Below are 24918 nucleotides of genomic sequence, written 5' to 3'. Positions count from 1 at the left end.
TCGGCCCTGAATATCTCGAGCTCTGCGAAAGCGATTTGGGAGTCTAACGATCTCAGTGAGCTAGTGGCTGCTCTACCAGACGTGCCAACAAGTTATTTTTGGACAATAAGGTCTCCATTCGCGACCTGAACAACAAGAGACGAGAAATGGCGTCAGCACTTGGTGAACATGGCAGTATTATCCATAAACAAGGCTGCAATTAATCAAAACGCAGTTGTGCTGTTTGTCCAACCCAGCTCTCATGTTTCTATAAATGCCTTGCATGGCCAATGTTTTTTGGAGCTTACTCTTATTAAGCCTCACCTTGAGAAACCTGTCAGAAGAATCTGCCAAACAGACGATTCCCCCCAGTCAAGCTCCCAAGTACCACAATCTTATACCTTCCACATCCAGACATGGGGAACGCCCAACAACAGGACACTTTTCTGCTGCAGGACACTGCTTTGACCTGCAGAGACCTGCAGACCTTCAAGTGGTATATTAAAAATCTTTCTCTTCCTTGTCCCATTGTTCTGTATTTAAATTGAACTTGCGTAGATAATTAAAACGGTCGCAAACTCTCACATGAAGGCGAAACTGCTGATTTTTCTTCTTCACTCTTGTTCTGCTAGAAAAAAGGCCTGATGCAATTACCCATCTTCTAAGAAAATGTGGGACATGCCAAAACCTCAATAGTCCTTGAGCCAAAACGTCTTTTCTAACTAAAATTCTCGAAAGTCAGAATGGTCCTTGGGCCAAAGCAACCAGATGTTTCTTGGGTCAGAGCAACTGTTTTGCATAGAACTGACGAAAGACGTCAGAACGACGTCTTGTGACCAGAACTTGCGAAAGCCACAATGGTCCTCGGGCCAGAGTGACTGTTGTGACCCACCTCTACAACAATCATCGAGAATATCGAAAAATTCATACGCTGTGCTTCTTCCTCGGGCCCATCTTGGTCCCGGTTTTCGACAATGGCAAAATTCCACGGTACCGTCGTCGGCACTACGAGGCGTCGTCCAATAACGCCAACGCCGAGTTGCGGGATGTGCCAATAAAATAACGGTCCAATGTTTCGAATTCCTCCCGAGAATCGGAATTGTTGCGACTGGTGTGTAATTTGGACGAAAGACATGTTTTTGCGGTCGGATTCATCTTCTGCTCATTAAACACGACGTGATATATCTACATGTGCAGCCGCTCTCGCGATGTCCGTTTTGAATGACGGCGGCTAACAAATGGGTCGCGTTACACGATTTGAAAATAACGATCGAATTTTGTATAAGGCCGAACGCTCGGATTTTTCGATATTATCATCCTTCTCGTCTCGTTGACAATGCTCTGCAATGATAACAATCAACTATTATCATCAGAATCGAAACAACAACTATTAACAAAACTTTAATGGTAACTTCCCGACTTGATCATGAGATTCAACCAAGGAAGTCGATCTCTTAGGCGATCGAAGGCCGAACGCTCGGATTTTTCGATATTCTCATCCTTCTCGTCTCGTTGACAATGCTCTGCAATGATAACAATCAACTATTATCATCAGAATCGAAACAACAACTATTAACAAAACTTTAATGGTAACTTCCCGACTTGATCATGAGATTCAACCAAGGAAGTCGATCTCTTAGGCGATCGAAGGCCGAACGCTCGGATTTTTCGATATTCTCATCCTTCTCGTCTCGTTGACAATGCTCTGCAATGATAACAATCAACTATTATCATCAGAATCGAAACAACAACTATTAACGAAACTTAAATGGTAACTTCCCGACTTGATCATGAGATTCAACCAAGGAAGTCGATCTCTTAGGCGATCGAAGGCCGAACGCTCGGATTTTTCGATATTCTCATCCTTCTCGTCTCGTTGCCAATGTTCTGCAATGATAACAATCAACTACTATCATCAGAATCGAAACAACAACTCTTAACAAAACTTTAATGGTAACTTCCCGACTTGATCATGAGATTCAACCAAGGAAGTCGATCTCTTAGGAGTCATTTCTTAAGTTTGTCGGGGGGAATAATGAGCTGGGATATTTGTAAAGGTAGAAATTGTTTCTCGACAGGATCAAAATCTTCTATTTTAGAAGGCACAGGTTAGACGAGGCCTTGTGTACTGCTCTCATGTCTGAAATTCAGCATCCAGATATGCATCGGCTATTTCTTCGGTTTGGGAAAGGACAATCTAAGGCAGCAATGGAAGGGATTTGCACAGGCATACAAGTTCGTTGTGGTCTCATCGACCTACACCAGAAAGCTTCGAAAACTGGTGCCAGACAGCAGTCAACTTACAAAACATAACCAGATTCCTGATCACGCATAACTCGTTGTTTCCTAACTGTCACAGCTTTTATAGATATGTTTTCCGGACCATCCTCTGCAGATATTGTCCAGTGTGCAGACAAAGAACATCGTATAGTACAACCTACACCACGTAGGGGATGAACTGGTTGAGTGGGGTCCCACAATCCCCACTCTGGTCCCTGTGAACAGCACAGAGCCTTCTCTGAACCTAGTGGGAGCCTCAGGCTTGTTTGGAGTAGACCAATCATTCATTGCTGTATCCCGTTACCGAGAATAAATCCACAAAAAGACCCAAAAACAAAACTATCGGTGCGATCAAACCTATAATTTCTTAGGGCTACTTGCGACTGTGTGCTCTCCTGTGACTGAAGAGACCCAGCCGCGATCTGCAAATCCTTCCTCACTCTGGGCATGGATAGTCACCAACCAGATCTGGCCGCCCCTGTACCCTTCTCGTGTTTCCATTATAACTGTGGACCGAAGACCTCCACTGTGACCTGTCTAACGTTAGTTGTTCTCAGTTATGATTGGCGTTAACTGATTTTAGGGATTGGTGCAGTATATCCTTAAACTGCTTATACTGGCCTCCTGGTTTCCGAGCTCCCTCTGTGAATACGCCATACAGAGCTATTCTGGGAAGTCTTGTGTCTTGCATCCTCAGAATGTGGCCGCTCCATCTGAGTCGGGCCCTCGTTACTTGAGTCTTAATTGTTGTACAACTCGTGCGTTGCAAGACTTCTGCATTCGAAACTTTGTGGAACCATCTGATGTGCATTATCTGTCTTAGTTGATGTTGTTGCGTTTGTTCAAGCTGTTTCATATGTCGCCTGTAGGGCGTCCAGCTTTCGCTTCTGTAAATAAGCGTTGGGAGGACCACTGCCTTGTAAACAGCTGTCTTGGTCTTCAGATTGAAGTCGTGATTTCGAAATACTCTGTCCTGTAGCTTCCAGAATGCCCGTGATGCCGAATTGATTGTTGTGCATTTCCGCGTTCAGGTTAGCCCTAGTATTTATGATGCTTTCCAAGCATTTGAACTGCTAGACTTGTTCTAGAGTTTCATCCTTCAGGCTGATACCTGTATGAAAGCTTTCTGGTGGACAAACCAGGATTTTGGTTTTGTCAATATTGAGTATAAGGCCCAAAGCTTCGTATATATGTTTTTAGTGGTCCAACATTATCTGTAGATCCTCTGGGCTGCTAGCGATTAGTGCGCAGTCGTCTAAATATTGAAGTTCCGACTAGACCATAGACCTCTATCAGGCCCCTAAACAGCTATCGTTCCTGTCATCCCCAAAGAGGGTCTTCATAGTCACCTCTGTAATTCAGAGGTATACAGGTGGTGAACCTAGCCTCCATGGCTGCCACAGGGGGGGTAGATTTAAGAGCGGCTAAGCCTGATTTTAGTTTATAGTTATACTGCCGGTTACAGTTCTTACCATAATCCCTGGCTACTAAACATATGAAAAATACAGGAAGTTACACACTGAGTTGCTGGAGCACAATTTCTTCATCGACATCAACATTTCTCAGTTCTACAGTGTAGAAATTTATTTTCGTGCACACTTCGAAACTCGTGCACGATCGCGATGCCGATCAATCAATCCCTAACGAAATTAAGACGCGCGCTCCCATCGCTTTCGACAAATCGAACCCGTAACAGTCCCGTGATCTACGAGGCCATCTCTCAGACCGCTCAAAGGGACCGTCGCCACTCAATAATCGAAAGATCAGAAGTGTCTAATGAACATCGACGCGGCCGAGCGATCTCTCCTCTGTGCGCGATGCGAAGTAGCCATCCATCTAGCGAGCGGCCATTTTCATAAATTACAAAGCGGGAACGATATTCGTTTTCCCGTACAACCATGCTGATTTACCTGCGTTGAACGTCTGCCAGGCGATTTTTCTGGGTTGCTCTTGCCAAAACGTACGGAAGTCGAGGTGTATTTGGAAATGATCGACGGAGTTCGCGGAACGGGGATTGATGACGTCTTCTTTCTCCGCGACCAGTCAAGTCGTTTCTCTCGTTTTTGTTTTCAAGTTCAAGGTCGTTGAATTCGGGGAGGTTTTGGTCCTTGTTTTCGGATATTTCGAAATGGGTTGGATGGTTCTGTTCTTGAAGATATAAAGGATGTCGAGAGTCATTTGAATTATTGAAAAAGGTTCCTTAAGAAGTATCCTGGTCTCAGCCAGAATTTGCTGAGATTACTGGATTCTTCACAAGGTATTGTCGCCTCAGGGTCTAGCTGAAACTCAGTGCAGATTTTGTGGGGAGGAGGATGAAACTCTAGATCAACTGGTGACAGAATGAGTTGACAGAAATCCTCAATACGAGGAACTTGCAGGTGAAAGGTGGTAACCTCCTGAGCCATCGCAGGTACTGGAGTCCATAAAAACTAGGGCATAGAAGACGTAGAGAGTAATACAGCACCTTTATAGATATAAAGGTCTCAGTGCAACCCAATGCCCTTTGAAATCCACAATTTGCCCCAAGCAAATATTGACTGATAATTTATTTCGATTTTTTTGTAAGGTGAGTTGGAGTTATGCCTTCATAGGAAAGTAATCTGGTTATTCAAGTGCAAAGAAGGGAAATTACACTTCGATATCCTCTATGTTGATTCTTCCTGGCTTTTGATTCTGTTTTGGAGCTTTTTTTAGGGCCTGAGGATGGCTCCAAATTAGAGTATACCTAGCTGACAACATTTATGTTCAGTTATCCAAATAGTTCGTTACTAGTAAATCCGTAGACATTCCTTTTTATGTAGCTTATGTGTCAATGTGTGAACTGAGCACAATTTCATCCTTCGTGAAAAAACATAGCCGGTCAGTGATCGTGAAAAGGACTTCGTTCGACCTTCCAAGCTCCCAACATTTTGCACCTTTAGCTGTCATAAGAACCCTTAATCGTATATGGACTATTTTCAGTAAAATTGATGGCACTTTCAGCGGGTATTTTTCGAAAATTCGAATCTTCGTCAACGTGGTTATAAACATTCAAATCGGGTCACACTCTACGTCTACACGACCGGAATACGTTGAGCGCGTTTAACGACTATTTTCTGTCTTCGGTCGAGTACTCAAAAGTTGACGTTCGGCCGTCGTAAATTGTGAAGATGGTATTTTCGGTATCAATTTTGTTAACGGAAGCGTAAACACTGTTCGATTCGTCGGCAAATGCGCTGGATGATGTACACGAGGTGGGCATATTTAACGATCGGAGATTTCTTCACCCTTTGATCATAATTTTTTGTGCCACAAGAACCGGGTAGAATTTATCATCTCGTTTACGTTACAAAGTCTGAAATGAGAAACAGCTGTTTTGTTCGAATGACACGCTCAATAAATTATCGCATTTTTGGATTCTACATGCAATTCTGATGTGGCTTAGATGACTTCACTGATATTACGAATTTTTCAAGACTCAGTTGAAATTATTTGAGTAGCAATCAGTGACTATGATTTTGATCTGAGGGATAAAACGACTTTCTTAGGTAGACCAACGACTTTTGTCGAGATAATTACTTTAGTCGATAGATGACTCTCATTAAGCTAAACGACTTTTGTAGAGTAAACGACATTGACAGGTACTCAAACGACTTTTGATTAGTAAACGACTTTGACTGTCACCCAAACGACTTTTAATTTGTAAACGTCTTCGACAGGTAGCCGAACGACTTGTATAGAACAACGACTTTCTTAGGTAGACCAACGACCTCTGACGAGTGAAGGAATTTTGTCGGGTAAACGACTTTTGCCGAGATAATTACTTCGTTCGATAGATGACTCTCATTAAGCCAAACGACCTTTGTTGGGTAAACGACTTTGACAGATACCCAAACGACTTTTGAATAGTCAACGACTTTGACTGTTACCCAAACGACTTTTGATTAATAAACGTCTTCGAAAGGTAGCTGAACGACTTGTATAGCATAACGACTTTCTTAGGTAGACCAACGACCTCTGACGAGTCAAGGAATTTTGTCGGGTAAACGACTTTTGCCGAGATAATTACTTCGTTCGATAGATGACTCTCATTAAGCCAAACGACTTTTGTAGGGTAAACGACTTTGACAGGTACCCAAACGACTTTTGATTAGTAAACGACTTTGACTGTTACCCAAACGACTTTTGATTAATAAACGTCTTCGAAAGGTAGCTGAACGACTTGTATAGCATAACGACTTTCTTAGGTAGACCAACGACCTCTGACGAGTCAAGGAATTTTGTCGGGTAAACGACTTTTGCCGAGATAATTACTTCGTTCGATAGATGACTCTCATTAAGCCAAACGACCTTTGTTGGGTAAACGACTTTGACAGATACCCAAACGACTTTTGAATAGTCAACGACTTTGACTGTTACCCAAACGACTTTTGATTAATAAACGTCTTCGAAAGGTAGCTGAACGACTTGTATAGCATAACGACTTTCTTAGGTAGATCAACGACCTCTGACGAGTGAAGGAATTTTGTCGGGTAAACAACTTTTGCCGAGATAATTACTTCGTTCGATAGATGACTCTCATTAAGCCAAACGACTTTTGTAGGGTAAACGACTTTGACAGGTACCCGAACGACTTTTGATTAGTAAACGACTTTGACTGTTACCCAAACGACTTTTGATTAATAAACGTCTGCGAAAGGTAGCTGAACGACTTGTATAGCATAACAACTTTCTTAGGTAGACCAACGACCTCGGACGAGTAAAGGAATTTTGTCAGGTAAACGACTTTTGTCGAGATAATTACTTTATTCGATAGATGACTCTCATTGAGCCAAACGACTTTACTAGAGTAAACGACTTTGACAGGCACCCAAACGACTTTTGATTAGTAAACGACTTTGACTGCTTCCCAAACGACTTTTGATTAGTGAACGTCTTCGAAAGGTAGCCGAACGACTTGTATAGCACAACGACTTTCTTAGGTAGACCAACGATCTCTGACGAGTGAAAGAATTCTGTCAGATAGGACTTTTGACTAGAAAACGACTTTCACAGGTACCCAAAAGGCTTCTTTCGAGTAAAAGTCCCTCAGGCAGCGCGTCTTCCCTGTACCAACTTCTTTGAAGGAACACGTCTCGACCCAGGTTCATCTAATTCCGATTCGCACGCACTAGATCGAGAATAGAACGCGTCTCCACCCGATAAAATCCGCTAATCTCCCGCAGGCCTCGCGTCTCCCCCTCCCACACCCCCCCTCATCCATCGAGAATAGCCTCGTACCGACGACCGAACAAATTCCGTTTGACGCATAAATTAATGGAATTAATACACCTATAAATTAGCTGGTAGAGCCAAATCATTAACAGGAACGGGAGCGACAACGAAAACAAAGAAAAAACGGACAAACGCTATCTCGGAGCCAAGTTGGCAAACGCGACCCCGGCCCGTCGGAGGAGGTGCGCTCGATTAGCTCGGAACAGTCACACGTTTCAGGCGTGTTCGGACGACGAAGACGTCGTCCCGAAGACGTCGCGATGCACCCGCACATCGCCGGAATCTGGACGTAGGTACGTCCCGTCAGACCGCAGGTCTGGCTGAACGTATTTGCGTTTTTGACGGCTTTTCGTCTGGGTGCACGAGAGTCGGGTATTCAAACGACTCCTGTCGTTGTCAAGTAGCCAACGACTTTTGTCGAGTAAACGATTTTTGTCAGGTCAACGACTTTTTTACAATTGACTCTGTGAGGTAGCGAAACGACTTTCAACGAGTAAACAACTTTGACAGTTGGCTCTACGACTTTGTAAAGGGAACGACTCTGTCACGTAGACGAAGAAATATTGTTCGGTGAACAATTTTTGTCTAGCAGAAAATTTTTTCCGTAAGGAAACTGTCAGGTGTTCAAAAGAGTATTGTCGAGTAGACGACATTGTCAAGAGGTCCAACAACTTTTGTCAAGTGAGCGAATTCTGCGAGATGAACGACTTTGGCATAGAAAATAACGACTTCCGACGAGTCAAAGACTTCGACAAATCCCAAAGACTTCTGTCGAGTTAACGACTTTGATAGGCGACCAAACCATTGTCGACACAACAACTATTAAATTGATTTTTTCGAATAAACCACTACCGCAGGTAGGAGAACGTCGCATCTATTGAACGTTTTGGATAGGCCGCCTTGTTCATTAACAAACGACGTTGTTAGGTAGACCGACGACTTTTGACGAGTAAAGCAACTTTGTCAGACGAACGTTGAGTAATTCAAACGACGCCTGTCGTTGTCGAGTAGCCCAACGACTTTTGTCGAGAATTGACTCTGTTAGGTAACCAAACGGCTTTCGATGAGTAAAAAACTTTGACAATTGACTCTACGATTATGTCAAGAAAACAACTCTGTCACGTAGACGAAGAAAATTTGTCCGGTGAACAACTTTTGTCGAGCAGAAAATGTTTTCCGACGGATAACTGTCAGGTGTTCAGAAGAGTTGCGTCGAGTTGACGACGTTGTCAAGTGGTCCAACGACTTTTGTCAAGTAAACGAAACCTGCCAGGTGAACGTCTTTGGTCCAGAAAATAACGACTTCTGACGAGTTAACGACTTTGACAAGTCTCAAAGACTTCTGTCGAGTTAACGACTTCGACAGGCTACCAAACTATTGCCGAATCAACAACTATTCGATGAGTGACTTTTTTCGAAAAAACGACTACCGCAGGTAGCAGAACGTCTCATCTATTGAACGTTTTCGATAGGCTGTCTAATGAAAATTGTTGAACAAACAACGTTGTTGGGTAGACCAACGACTTTTGACGAGTAAAGCAACTTTGTCAGACGAACGTTGAGTAAACGACTTTTTTTCGTAGCCAAGCCACTTTGGTCGATTGGACGACACATCAGGTAGTCCAACGACTTTTATCGAGTCAATTAATTTCGGGGAGTGAACGACTTTTGGGTAGTTAACGCTTTTTATCGATTTTGTCAAGTAGCCTTACGACTTTTGTCGGATAAACGAGTTCTGTCGAGTTAACTACATCTTAGCCAGATGTTTTTACTGCTACCTTTGCAAGGTAGCCCAACAATTTTTGCCGAGTAAACGACTTTTGTCTAGTAGACGACTTTAGCAGGTTGTCAAACCACTTTGTCAGGTAGCCAACGTATTTTTTTTTTCGGTGAAGAGGAAGTGGAGCATTTCTTTCTGTTTTTTATAGCATATCTGAGAATAAGAGAACACCGTTGTTCGTATAATGACCTGCGAATTCACAGAACTGCGATTTCGTCGATATCCTGAACGAAACTGAACTGAAGTGTAGCTACTTCGAGGTCCAGAGTCCAGACCTGGATTCCAGAACACTCCCGCACATCTTCTGCAGTAGGTATAACTTTCATCCTGTCTCGGATACGTCTTGTTTTGTGACCATGCGATACAGAAATAGATGCGATATTGTGAGAATATGTGTATCGATGAGATCGAGGTGTTTGTCATGTATCTAGAAATAGATGCGAACGTGTCACCTAATGGGAATGAACCGATTTAGAATGAAGATTATGTATTGGAAAGTCGGTTCCTTCGTTTTCCACTAATGATACGGTGGAATTTTTCGGGAGATCGAGGACAGTATGAGGTGATGTAGGTTTTTCCATGTAGGTTTGTTTAAAGTTTTTTTTCGACATTTTATGTTCTTTATCGGCCCGTGAGATCGAAACGCAGGCTTCTGGCATATCGCTCGTAATTTTTTCTGCGTCTCCAAGCCGTCCGTTTCCCCCCATCTAGACGGAATTTTCGAACATCGCTTCCGAGGTTGCCGCTCGTGTTTTTCTTCCATTAAACCAGCAAATTAGGTCGGGTACGACGGAAAAACAGGGAAGTTATCAAAAATTCGAGCAGAAAACAACCGGCGGACTATCTGTCGTTTACCTCCACCCAATTACCGTTCATCATCGGATGAACGGGAGGAAAAGAATAAGAACAAGTAATAAGTATGGATTATCAGAAAGGAGCCAAGCTCGCAGGGGTGGACTGTCGGGAAACGATGGCAAATTCACTCCTCCAGGAGAACAATGAAATCTATCACAATGATTGGTGAGAAAACCGGGGGTTCCATATCTAGGATAACCTCCAAGATTCCCCTATTTAGATCTAATAGAGCGCTCTGGGGAGCAATACCAAAAAACCTTTGATTCTCACAGGATAACTTCGAGATCTCTTGCCACAACTCTGGCAACAAATTTACTAGTTATAGCTATAGAAAATACTTTCTATTGTGTTGATTAAACAAAAATCAGATAACTTGGAGGTTCAGGTGCTTGAGCGTGAGATCTTTGGTCGTTTGGAGGCAACTGAGCTGGAAAATCTCACGAATTTATTGGCAAATATTCTTCAACACCTTGTATAAAGTTCAGCTCCGAAACAATCATCGCAACTTTGGGAATCTGATATTGGCTACCACAACTTCTCATCCTGATCAGAAGTTTGCATCGAACTCTCCAATAGGGAATACTCCTGACAAAAATTGTGAAGTACTTGAAGATAAAAAATAAAAAGGGGTATATGAAATTTAAAGCTTTTCGTTTCTATTGCACAAGTTGGCAACATCGAATGAAATATGCGTTGATAATAAAGGACAACAAATACACTATCTTGATGAGATAGACATGGCTGTCTATGAAGACTGCGACGAACGAGGAAGGTCGTAAAATTTTATGGGACTTTTATGGCAGGTTGATGTTGAGGCTCGCCAGTGAGTACGCGCCTTATGATGGCTGTACATCAACAGCTGTTATTTTATAAAGAAGCCATTGTCCTTTTTATTTTTTAGTAGGCGCTGTTGCCAAATCGTAAACTAGAAACGAAGCGATTTAAATCTTGAAACCTCATATTTGAAGAATATTTATTTGAGGAGAATTCCCCATTACCGATAACTCCAAATCCAGCCCTGCAAAAATGGCGGTTTTCCTCCAATATTCGGGCGATCTCCATCACGTCCGCCCTAACCCCGTCTCTTTTTCCTCCCGATCGACCAGCCACCGACGTCTGGGTAGAACGGAGATCGTCCTTCCGCGCCGTGCACAGAAAAAAAAACCTCCACGGTTGAAACGGAACATAAGGCAATTTCCTATAAAGTATAAGGGATATATATGGCTGGAAGTTTCGCCGTATCTGCCCATTTTTTAAATACGTTTCTTAATTACCGCGAGGGGATCGTTTTTACCGCCGCTACACGGGGGGAAACTAGAATAACGTCGTTTTCTCGTTTGTTTTTGATATTTGTCGGTCGCTGCTTGAATTTATCGGTTTTTGCGCTGTAATTTTTCGATGCTTTTTCGATTTTCGAACAAATTTCTGCCGAGAGTTTCGATGATTACTGGTATATTTGCACTCGAATCGAATTTTCAGTGTTGCTATACAGGGTGGGCAAAATTCGATGAGATTGAGTGGCAGGTCTGTAAGCTCGATTTTCAAAAAATTGGTAATGGCCAAAAACCCATTCCTCAATCTTCTTTTTTCTTCAGTTTATAAGGGAGAGCGCCCACCTAAGTAGCCTAAAACTGACATGGCATATACATGACAAAAGCGATGCCTTTGTCTTGTGTGTGCCATGTCATTGCTACGCTACTTTGGTGGGCGCACCCACTAAGTGAAAACTCATTTTTCGGATCTTTGAATTGGTTCTTCTGTTTCGAGAAATTTCAGTGATATCGAAAAAAAAATTTATATTTTTTCATATGTGGGTTCAGTCCTCCACTTCAGTGGCGTTTTTGAGTATTTTCTTATTGGAAGAGTGATAAGAGACACGTATGTTATAAAGGGAATCATAGGATTGTTCGGAAAATTTACGCTTTTGGTCTATCTGAATAAAATATTTTCTATGTTGCGAAGTTGCCTCTTATTCGAAAAAAAATTTCAAACTTCGTTATTTCAAATGGCACGCCTTTGTTATGATAACTTTTTTCGGTTCTCTATATTTATCTGAATATTTTTGTCTAGAACTTCTTTATCTCTGTCCCCGATACTTTCGGAGATATTAACAGTTTTTCACAAAAAAAATGCCAAGGACTTAGATCCAATGAAATAGGCATTGAAAGGAGTTTTTATATTTTAGAAAATAGGCTACTGAGATCCTTAAAATAAGTTCCATCTAGGTTAAACTCGCTTTGTTGTATACAGGGTGTACCAAAATTCCTCGTCTTTTCATCGAGAGAAGAAGCAAAAACAATAGTAAGATCAAACGAATCCCCATCGGAAAATTTACAACCAGACCGAAATTTACGCCTATCGATAACAATCCGTCAACCGACCCATTAAAAAAAATAAAATCGTCGTTTAATCGTTACCGTTTCTCCGCCGTCCAAGACGGCCTAGAGCGAAACCGTCGTCTATACGCGTTTCGCAACTCTTCCGAGGCTCTTTCCTAGCAACGACGCCGTGGAATCTCAAACAAAATCTATTCCCGGCCAGTCAATTAAACGTATTAAGTGGCACGTCGGTCTGTCCCTAATCGAATCTGACGGAACGGTGAAGAAATCGAAAATGGATCGAAGTTAACGTCGGAACGGCGTAACGGATCAACGCAGATAACGCCGAACCGATCGGGGGCGATTTGGAAGGTTTCCAACGGAACGTATGGCTCTCGTTTCATAGATTCGAAAAGATTCGTCGAAACTCGGACATTTTCGGTGATATGGCAACGTCGCAACTTCTTTCTGAAAGGGTACTCGTCTATGCAACTGAACAATCTTCGTTCGAAATTCAACCTATATTGGGTCCACAAGGAACGAACACGAGAAGAAGAGGGAGAATCCAAGAAAATGGGTCAGTTTTTTTGATTTCCGCGAGTTTAGACTATCTTGTGGAGTTTTTTTTTTTAATCCTATTATTCTAACCCAGAAGCTCTACATACATTTTCAAAACACTCGACGAGCAGTTGGAAAGTAGTCAATTTCACGTCCAGCAAAAAAAAAACTGGCAATTTGAACACAAAAGGCAGAGAAGTTGGAAGGTTTTTTGCACTTCTAATACTTCAATTGTAAATAAACTTCTTGATGAAGCAGTGACGACAACATTTTTTTTCACTTAAAAAAACTTTATCGGCATAATGGAATCTTTGCAACGTTCAGGATAGCCCTTATCTTCGAGGAAAGAACTCCAATTTCCTGTTCCAGTACAACCGTAGCTATTTCCAGCTATCCCATTTCCATGTTTCGATCCGACGACCTCCTGGTTGACCGAAGAGTCTTACTTGTTCCTCGGGATTGATGGTGCACCTGTCGAACCGTGCATCATCTTCTAGCAATATATAACCCGATCCGCAGCGTACGCCTCATCCAATCGCGAACGATCTAATCAAAGCGTCTCGCTATTAATAGTCATCTTCGTGCACAGGTGACAATATTTCATTCGCACCTAAACTCCCTTCAGTCGCAGTCGACATTGCTGGCGATCAGGGACGTATCGGCCTCGGCTGTCAAGTCGCTGTTGACACATTCAGGGAGCGTGATTTTGAGGTAGAAGAGTGTGGAAAGAGCGAGCTAACTGATCTATCGTTCTATGGAGATCTAAGAACCACTGGCACCATTCCATCAATTTGTAGCTAATTCATAGTGCATCTAACTTTTCCTTAACGGGAATCTACTACCTGGAAACTGGCTTCAACTGGCCTCAAACCCCTTGGCAAAACAATCGGATGTTATGCCAATCATCTTCTATTTGAAAACGCCCTTTGAAACCGTCATAGCTGACCGTCCTCCTGCGATAAGTTTCGTAAATCGCCCATCCACGTGGTTTACTGATGGATCAAAATCAGAAAGGCGTACTAGCATTGGCGTATATGGACCTAAACTGAAGATCTCTAAATTCCTGGGAAGTGAAGCCTCTATGTTCCAGACCAAGACATTGGCTGTTTACGTTTACGCTCAGGAGTGTCTTAAAATGAACCTCAAGGGAGAGCATATTTATAACACCACGGACAGCCAAATTACGCTGAGGCATCTGCAATCACACTACCAGGGGTCTCTGTTGATATCGGAGTGACGTAATACCATAAAGCAACTGGCCAAAGACAACAAGGTGACTCTACCATGGGTACCAGGGCATTGTGGTGTTGAAGGAAATGAAAAAGCCGATTAACTTGCAAAAAGAACATCAAGATAAACACCTGCTGGACCAGAGACTTCCTGTGAGCTTGGAAAATACCAATATATGGCAGCGGTCCAACAATGGGAGTTGAACAACAGAATAACCTTCTGGAGGAACTTTCCTGGGCTTACTCAAAGAAATTCGTGATGATTTCACCGACCTTTACCCGAAATCTGTTGAAGCTGTCACGAGCTGAGCTTTGGATGATGGTGGGACTGCTGATAGGGCACTGTCAGTTCAAATATTAATTGTACCGTATGGGAAAGTCCGTAGATGAGATTTGTAGGCTCTGTGGATCAGAAGCAGAAACAGCTGAACAAGTGTTCAGAGCTGGCTGGCCTAAGAAACATTCATATGGGAAAACCAGCACTGGATACACACGAGGTAACGGCCAAGGTCCCTAAGGATGTGGTCGGTTTCATCAACACCATTGACGACCTCCTTGGGTTCTTATGAATGAGTAGGGTAGAGAGCAAAAGATCAACATGGTCGTAGTTCCCGAAAGGCTAACCGAACCACAACGACCATGGTTCAAATAAAAATAATAAAAGTGTAGTAAAGTAGAAGAAAATCCAAAAAGAGTTTCCTCTCCAGTTGCCGCTGATCCAATCGATGAGAAAAGTGTTCCTCATGGTTCCATGCTATTGGCCACCTCATTTCCTTTGATTCTACCTTCTTGTGGTTTGCCTGGTGGTTGGCGACTGTGGACTTCGTAAGCTATGCTGTTATGTTTGGATATATATGGTCCTGAACGCTCAGTATGGTTAGCTGATGTCTTTCTCATCTCATCCTTTTTCGAGAATCGTGGATAATGAGAAGCTCAACACTCTTTCCACAAACTCCTCGCATCCCTTCTGTGGTATAGGAGAATGAAGAAAGAGAAACATTCTGATAGAATCTGCGAGATCTTAAAAGTCTCTGGATCTGAGTAAAAATATGCTTCACCTCCTAACCTTCATTGTCGCCTCAGGAAGCATCTAATGTGAATGGGTCTTGCAGAAACTGAAGAGTGCACATGCTGTAGGGAGGAGATGGTATCTCAGGAGCACCTGGTGATGGAATGACTGGAGATCGTTGAAACTGGACGATATGGGGGCGAAAATAGTTCAGATAGGGACACAATAGATTGTAAGGTAGCAGTGCAACGCAATCTCAACGACACTAACTAGTTGACGAAAGGTTATCCTCTGCACAGGTGATACCTACACCTGCAAAAAATGCAGTTCAATCTTTGGGGCATCTAATACAACAACTGCCCAACTAGATCATCCTCTCTTTTCTCGGTGAACGAAAAGAAGCCACATCTCCGCAAACGGACGTGTACGTGGACCTACCGTCACGTCACGTACCGGCCAGCAGACCGCCTCTCTCGTCCGACGACCGAAACTAATCAACGCTCCCGGCCGGGTTCGGGCCTGCCGTCCGACATTTTCGGAATAATAACCTCTCATAAGTGCATCACACTTAATTAAGTTCGAAGATTGATCGCAGGTACAAATGGCGTGTGCATTCTACTATTCTATCTTCGGTTCGGTGTGCGCGCTCATTTGTTCGCCCGGTGCTATTTCGTTCCGTTGACGGTTCGATTCACGTGCTCTGCCTGTCGCCAATTTATATTATTATCCGGCCTGCGGCGGCCGCGCCGGTCGGAGAAAAAATCGCGTTGGAAGTTGATCGATAGGTCGTCATGTAAGTCTGTTCTCGTGCTCGCTTCTCTATTCGTTGTCAGGATATTTCTGGTAGGATCGAGGTAATGTTGTCGGTGTCACTAGCAATGATAATGCTCGTTCGCTCCTCTTCAAGCAGTTGTCTTCAATAACTCGTGACAAGTGGTTGTTAGAGTTGGCCTGTGGTATAGGAAAATGTACCGGAAGATAATTACTCTGGGGGAATCTTCAGAAGATGGAATATTTCGAAAAATTCCTTGGGAATGTGAGATCTGAGAAGTTTCTGGATTCATGTCTCCTTACTAGATTACCCTTGTCGCCTCAGAAAGCACCTAGTTGGGTTTAACAAAAACTGACGTGTGCAGATTCTGTGTGGAGAAGGATTTAACTCCAGATCACCTGGTGACAGAATGCCTCGCCATTGTTTGCTCTGTAGGAGCGAAGAGTTAACCTCCTTAAAGCCATCTCAGATACCTACTATAGTTCTTTAGAACTCTGGAGCTGAACAACCCTGATAATGACCCAATTTTGGCGTAGGGGAGACTGGGGAGGGTTGATACGTTTTTGGAATATTTACTTTTGTTAAATGAATTATATGAAGAAACAGGATTTTCATAACATTATATAATTCTTCGATTAATCGTTCAACGAAATAAATATAGAATTCTCAAAACATAAACATCATATTCTGTACAAAACGTTGAACACAAAAACATTCAAACTGTCTCAAGCCTCCCCACATATGGGAGGATTGATACGGTGTACTGGAAGGCATGAGACACATAAACTGAAAATATAAGCCCCATTGTTATCACTTGCAAATGTCATATATAAACATTTTTGTGCCATTTCTAACACGGTCACATTCTTCGTGGCACCATTGCGAGCACACCTGACGCCTGATCCAGAATTAGTAGATCAGTAGGTAGGTCAGCAATGATACTGGTTTGCTTTGGTCCCGTAGGTGCAGAAACATGTTCAGAAGGTAGGTTGGTTGGTAAAAACGCCTTTATGTAGGCCTGTCCAACCAGCTCCGGAATATTTTTTAAAGATGATACATGTATCAGGCCTCCCCACCCTAAATGTCTCAAACCTCCCTGAAAGCAAGTTTTAAAGTAATTTATGTTTTCATTTTATACCCATACATTTTGGCAACCTAATGAAACAGTAAATTAAGTATTTTTATGCATATTTCTCAGTCAGATGTTTGTTTATGCCGAAAAATTAATGCATGATCATTAAAACCCTTAGGTAACGTGAGTAAATACTTACAATTTCTCACCTCGAAACACTCTTTGTTGAATATTTCACGAACAAACTACTGTTAGCCTTATAGGTTAAGGTCACGTAGTGCCTTCTGCCAGAGAATAGTGTTCACCAGTATATCTCTTTTGAAAACGGCTACATACCGCGGATATAAGCCTGTATCAAGCCTCCCCATGTATCAATGCTCCCTAGTCTCCCCTATATGGAGACAACAGATGAAGCAAATCATCATTAGATGGAAAAACTACGTCTTGGATGCATTTTTTGCCAAGCAGTAGGGTGAGGAATGCTTAATCACGTCACCATTCAAAATCGTCATGTCTAAAGGAAAGATACTAACCTATATGGAGGATTATTAAACATTTCGTGCTGAACCCGAGCATTCCAGCTCCAGATTTTGAACCATCTGTGTATCACTTAGTGGTACACTTTTCGTTTGGTTGGAGGATACACTGTTCCAGTCTTTCTCTTAACTTGGTTTCTCGATGATTATTTTCTCGATAGTTTCGTCTCCACTGAGATTCGCTGAGGAGATGTGCTTGGTTATGGAGGAATAGGTGGGGAAGATAGCAGTTATAATTTTAAATACTCCGCTAGTCACTAGACAGGTTTGAGTGATGAACGAAAAGGAGCTTTTTTGACTGGCTCAGAACTGAATCTTCAAGCGTGTTCGTTCGTCTTCTTCTTCTGCTTCCTCTGCCTCTTCCCGGATAAAGTGAGACCTTGTTCTTCCGCATGCAGTTGGAGAAACTTGGAGAATAATGCCACGAGTTGACTGATAGGTATCTCTCTCACCATAAGAAAAGTATGTGTTAGGTTTCCTGATAGAGTTGTCTCCAACTCTGTGAGATTACTACAGGTGAACAGAATATCAATTGAACAGTTTCATCAGTGTTCCTGCCTCAGCCTCACAAGAATAACTCTTCGAATGTTTATTGAACAGGTGGCCAGTAAAAGCACCAAACACCAGAGTCAACTGCTTCCTCTCAACGTTCAGGAGTTTCTTGACCTCAAGTTTACAGGATGGTTAACCAAAGATGAGCCTCGTCTGCCTGAAACCACTTTCCCTGCTTCATTTTGTCCAGCAATCTAATGAAGAAGTTTCTGACAGATGAGCAGCGATGGTTTCGGACCAGCAAAAGCTGTGTGGGCTCTTCTTTCAGCCGGAATGTCTACCTTGTCGTTTCCACCTTCTGAGGAAGTTTCACAATGTCCCGGGGGCCTAGCTCTCGCAGAAGAAGCTAACCTTTCCCACATGAAGGGATTTCAGGGTTCCCTGCCTGTTACAGCATATATAGATGTGTTAACCGGAATAAACTTTGCTTGCAGACAGAATCAGCATACAGCTCAGCCTGCGCTCTGGAGTAGTCGTTCCCTAGGGGAGATGGACCGGTTCAAACGAGGTTCGATAATACCCAAGTCCCTGAGGACATCACGAAGCTTTCGGTCGACCAAGTGGGATCTTCAGGTACAAAAAGCCTGTTTGGTGAAGACCTCATATCTCTATCAGGGAATTACGCTGTAGGGTTTGACAAAGTGTTCCCTTGGTGGACAAGGGACTATCTTGAAAGTCCTCGAATGCCCACTCAACAGTACATTATCAGCGTTTATGTTGCTAGTCTAGCCTCTACTCATCTATATGTCTGTTTTGAGTGTAGAACAAGAGACTCATGAGGCTCTCCGTTCCTTATAGTGTCGAAAGTTTTGCTCAGGGTGGATAAACGTATCATGCCACCACACATTAATGTTCAGAGGAACCTCGCCAAATAGCCGAATTTTCCTCGAAAAGTAGCACATCAGCAAGCTCAATAGCACCATCATCACCACGACGGAAGACGATCTCGCCCTTGCCATTATCAAAACCCCAACAGCACTCGCGGAAGCGGGAAAAACGCCACCCTTTGGCCGCCCCCACCGAGGTATAGGTAGAGCGTCATCGTATTTTTCGTCTGTCATTGGGTTTTAACAAGTGTTAAATATCCGTTAGAGTTATTCCCGTATTACCGTGGCGGACGTGCCATATTTCTCCGGCTGGGAAGCGTCGCGTCCTCGCCTCCTCCCTCCCGGCCCTTAATGCCGTGATATGAAATATATCTCTACTTAAGATGATGGCTTTTCTTAAATTCGTCCCGCCTCTCGTCGCCCCAAGCGAGACTGGCGAAAACCTAAATAAATTATGTGTTATTTTTATTTTCGTGTAGATGTGTACTGCTCTGTGTGTGTGTGTTTATAAATTTATCCGTACACCGCGCGCGACAAGGGCGGTTTCTTAGGGGGGTCGGTCGCGATTTATGGCGGGCCGCGGATGCGTCTTTTCATTGTCTAGGAAAATTGCCGGTGTTTGTTCGTGAGATTTGCGCGATTTCTGCGGGGGTGACGATCCGTTTCGCGAAACGACGCAGTTGAAGACGATCTTAACAGGTATTTGAATGCAGATCTAAACTTTCCAAATTGGGACTGCAACTGATTTGGGTACCTGGACACTCTGGCTTCAGTGGCAACGATGCATCGGATGCTCTAGCCAGAGAAGGCGCAACATCAACGATTATTGGCCCAGAACCCAATTTCAATTCCTTAATCAGGGACCAACACAACAGCTGGATAAGGCAGAAGGTCCTGGAGCACTGGCGCAACAGTCCTGGACTGCGTCACTCGCATAGGGCTATTTCAGTGCCTCCCAGCCCATACACCAGTCGTTGGCTAGGATTTTCTAGAACAAATCTGAGATCTATAATGGCGGTTTTCACAGGACACTGCAGACTCAGAGCCCACCTTAAAAAGCTTAGCATCGTCAATGACCCGCTCTGCAGACTCTGCTTAGAGGAGGACGAAACAATTGAGCATATCCTCTGTGACTGCCCGGCGGCAGACAGGGTTGGACATGGAGTTTTTGGCTCTCCGAAGATGATCCTAGAGGAACTCAAGAATCACTCCCCCTCCGACATCATCTCCTTTTTGGGCAGGATGGGACTGGAGGGAGAGATCTAGCTCTATGAGCTTGCCTGTGTGCTACAATAGACAGCTTGGTCGCAGTGGCAGGTTTGGGTTTATCCGTCCAACACACCCAGCAATCAGTAATCAGTAACAGGTCTGGCGATGGAGGCTCTACTCATGAGCATAGCAGACATAGAAGTCTTCTCGCCACACTGGTCGAGGTTTGACTTCGAGGAGGTCTTCTCTCTTCGATTGGTAGGACTCTTTCCAGCTGGATTTCCGTTACAAGCGGAGTTCCTCAAGGAACTCATTTTAGGACATTAGGACCAATTTCATTCCTCTCCTGGCTGAAAGGAGGCTATACGACTACTCCCACCATAGGAATATTCGGTGTAAGATTTCCTAGGTGCATTGTTCTTAACCCAGTAATGTTTCTACTTGTTTACAGTATGTTTTGTGCATTTCAGCAGTTCTCCTAGTGGAGAAGAGTTTCAAATTCAAGTTTTATCTGAAATTTCCGTTCGTTAAGTATCTAAATTCATGGCAGATGTAGATTTTTGAGGGAGTTATACTGCGATCTCAACATCTATTATGACCCCCAGCTGCTTTCTCCTCTTTGTCGTCTACAGCTCGCCTTATTCCAGTATCTACGATGGCTCCTCGCTCTTACAAGTTTCCCCTCCAAACCACTTTTGCCTTGGCTATCAATGACGAAGCATTCTGCCACCAGTTGATCCGGAATTTCATTTTCCTCCTCAAAGAATCTGCACCGGTCAGTTTCTGCTGGACTCATTCTAATCAGGTGCTTCCTGAGACGACAGTGTCCTGTTAGACATCAAGTGAGGAGTTCTAGCATATTTTTGCAAAGATCTTAGATCTTGCTGTGTTAAAGTTGACAAAGAATCTTTTCAGTGTCGAAAAATTCCTCCAGGGTAATTCTCTGCCAGTTTTTTGTGATACTTTTTCTTGTAGGTATAGACGAACAACAAAACATGTCAAAATTTAGGAATTTCATAGTTCAATTGACCTATTGGCATGATTTTCACCAAGTTTTTGAGAAAATCCAACATGTTTCCAGAGTTGTGCCAAAAGATCTCCGACGATATAACCTGAGGGCTTCTAGGGCGTCTTGTTGTTGGTCCCAAGCGTGCTTGTTTCGATCTAGATCAAGGGATCTTGGAAGTAATGGTAGAGATGCCAAACCTTGGTCTTCTATAGCATCTCACCAGCAATCACCTGGTCGGATCTAGGTGGCAGTGCATTATGATCCTGAAAAACGATCGTCTTGACGCTGGAGACGTCTTCTGAGTATTCTAAGGAAATTGAAAGTAAAGGGAAGCAGTCTTCGCACTGAAGGGTTAAAAAGTGTTCTTCAAGTGGCATTGTGCCATGTGGTCTATCCCTTTTAGGTCTTTGTCGAATAGTTCCAGTGGCAAAGTACCGTGAGATTAAACTTGATATCACACTTTGGCTAACATTCAATGAATTGTCCACTTGGACATGTGATAGACAAGCCAGAACGATCCCAAAGACTCTGTTGGCATTAATTGGATGAAACTCAACAGAACATAATGAAAAGTCGATTTTTAATGGTGTAGGACTCTTGGATTCTATTGAAAACGAAATAAAGACTGATCAAGTTTGCATTTCTGACACACATAGACGAAATATGTCCTGAAGATTGCTATGGTAGCGAAATGTGTTGAAAAACTCATCATCATGTATTGAGTTTCTGGTTTTAGATGTCCAATGACATAATTCTGTCAATATTTTGCTCAGCACTCGCCCGTTGGTTATCTCTATGTTTCCGAATCCACGTCGACGTCCTCCGACCGTGTTCCTATGGCGTACAAGCAGGCCGAAACGCCAGTTTTCTTTGTAATTCGGACGATAATATCCCTCTCTAACTCAATTATTACGTCTCCTTCGTGTTTTCGCGAAGTCGTGCTCCAAGACGCGAAAATAAAATTCCCTGCAAGTCATAACCGGATGATGGTCGTAAATTCGAGAGCAATTTAATCAAAAATCGCGATATCGTTGCATCTATGTGAACGGAAAAAGTGCCAGTGGCGTGCGGGCCTCGGAGCCGTTCGCAGAAGTAGAAAATGGGGAGGGCGTTGGAATGAAGTGGAAGGTTTTTGGCAGCTTTGAACTCGTCCATTAAAATATAAAGGCCTTTAAATGAGGTATTATGCCCCATCTTCCTTCCTCAGAATATAGGGTTTGTTATTGTAACAACCCTTTCAGTATATATATCTCGAATGTCATCGGGCTCGTTGCAGTGGCGGTTCCAGGAGTGATATTGGGTTGGGGGTACAATTCTTTATTTGAAAATTCTTTAAGAATCTAGTTAAATTAAGGTTTACTCACATTACAGTGTGGTAATAAAAAATGTCTGGTTTATCAGAAAAGATACCTATGTAATATTTACCCCACACAATTGCTTTTTTTGAAACCGAACAAGCTACACTTATCCAAGCATTATAATTATCGCATTAGGCATCTCTTTATTGCGTTGAAAGTAGTCCGCTCTGTATACAACGATGCAAATCCAACGGACATATTCTGAAAGAACATGATGGAAACCTGTAATGCTCAGAATATTCCCAAGAATTGGACGGTTCATTTAGAGAAGGTCATCGCTAATGTCATCGCGTTTATATCCTTGCGTTCGCATGAGAATAAATATTTCGGTGGGATTTCTGATGATTCCCGTTCGAAAATAGTTTCGAAATTCTTCGGAAAGTGTTGAGCGACAATGATTATACCGTCTGTCCTGTTATTTCTTTCTCGGAACATCGATGAGCTGCTTCAGAAAGACGCTATTTTCTGCGTTTATCTAGTCATTTATTTTCAAGTCGGCCATTTCTTGTTAAATAATGAATCACAGACTAAAGAACGTGAAAATTAGAATTATAAATAGAAATGAGAATCTATAATACTACTTTGAAGCTACTTCTTGCCTCTGTCATGTTTTTGTGAATATTTCTTAAAATTTTTAATAGATTCTGCGATATTTTTGCGTCAAAATATTATCGTGTGCGTTACTACGCCACTGACTGATCTTGTACGAACTAGTTAGGGCAGCCTATCGAAGAGGGGGGGGGGGTTGAGGAACATTTCAAGTCGTCCCATCGTTGGAGCTTCGCTATTTTCCAATTATTTCCCATCACCATACATTACTTGAATCCAATCTGAACCCATAAATATTGCAGAAGGTCCCGCGACACATCCAGAACAAGGAGTAATAATTGAACTCCCTTCATTTCAGGGGTAGGCAGAAGAGCAAGGGAGACAAAATGCTCCTCAAAGTATCATGATGGTCGGTTTCGTCGGAGGATAGTTCATTTTTAAAAATCGAATAGGTGTATATTTAAGTCCGGTGAAGTGGGAGGTATTTTGAATTTATGAGTTATTGAAAATTAAGTAAAGGGTCATGATTGTATTACTCGACTCAAAGGTAATGACGTATTCCTTCTCTCATCCGGAAATCATATCTAAATCAAAATAAGAAAAAAGAAACGAATAGGAAGAAATGGTATTGGAAAATATTTTTTCTTTTGACCTCAAGAATCTACTGTTAAAATATTTGTAGGAGTCAAAAAATCACGCCATATGTTTCATATAAACAAACAATTCACAGATTTTGAAATATAAATGTATGTCCCCACTTTAAAATAACTCCTAGTACCGCCACTGATCTGCTCTTCCAACTCATGCCTTGAGCCTGTTCAGATACACCAAGTTCACATTTTTCGCTACATTGATTCCATGAAAACGAAAATTTCTTGAATTATTTCTGAATAAAAATATGCTTATGACGAACGTTTTTTTTTTACAGTTCTGGACTGCCCTTAATGGATCCGTTGATGAGAAAATGGTAAGTTTGGACTCATATACAGGGTAGAAATTAATAGTTCGAAAAATTTCAGAGGTGCTTCCTTGCCTAAAATTAGTGTGTTCTTTTTTCCTGTATATACATAATTTCTCTAAAACCCATTTTACCGAAGTATAATATGTACTTAAAATTAAAGGTAAATGTCTTCGAAACTTCGGCTGAACGGTTCTTCTTTCATTCACATCTACATGTTTCGTTAAAAAACCATCTTCAGGATGTGAAACTGCAATCGATAAAAGTACAAAGAGATATAAAAAGGCAGTATGATGCTATGTTGAGACAGCTCAATAACCTGAACACCTTCACTTCCATGAATTTTTGCACCTTTTCCTTTAATTCATCTAATTTTCGAATTTAATCGGGTATTTTTTGGTTGGCCTATGAGTGACGTGTTCAGGTTATTGAGCTGTCACAACAAAGCAACGTATTGTATTTTTCATAAATTGCAGTTTCACATCCTGAAGATGGTTCTTAACCGAAATATGTAGATTTGAATGAATAGAGCCGTTTAACCGAAGTTTTGAAGACATTTAGCTTTTAGTTTAAGTTTCATGAACATACTTCACTGAGCAGTCCCTGCATAGATACTACACCTCTCTAAATGTGACAGCTGAGAAGAAATATTCAATTTTTTTTCCTAGAAAGCACGGAACAACTGACAGGAACGAAATTGAGCACACATTCTATGGAAGAGAGGAGGCAATAAAAAAACGGCATTGTTGCTTTATATTTGATAGGGGTAGAAAAAGCCACTTCTTATTCTCTTATTCATATCGTGCAATAAAAAA

General features: G+C 42.4%; 1 long non-coding RNA gene across 1 annotated transcript in view; it reads left to right on the top strand.

Annotated features, from left to right (window-relative positions):
* LOC123320769 overlaps positions 1-24124 on the top strand; it is an 80854-nt gene extending 56730 nt beyond the window's left edge. The window contains exon 4 of the long non-coding RNA XR_006538796.1: positions 24074-24124. This is a non-coding gene — a long non-coding RNA (uncharacterized LOC123320769). The remainder of the gene's footprint in view (positions 1-24073) is intronic.
* The last annotated feature ends 794 nt before the right edge of the window (positions 24125-24918 follow it).

This window comes from Coccinella septempunctata, chromosome 9 (genome assembly GCF_907165205.1).
Source record: "Coccinella septempunctata chromosome 9, icCocSept1.1, whole genome shotgun sequence".
NCBI classification, from domain to species: domain Eukaryota; kingdom Metazoa; phylum Arthropoda; class Insecta; order Coleoptera; family Coccinellidae; genus Coccinella; species Coccinella septempunctata.
The sequence above is the reverse complement of the archived record's forward strand: the minus strand, read 5'-3'. Positions and strand labels throughout refer to the sequence as shown.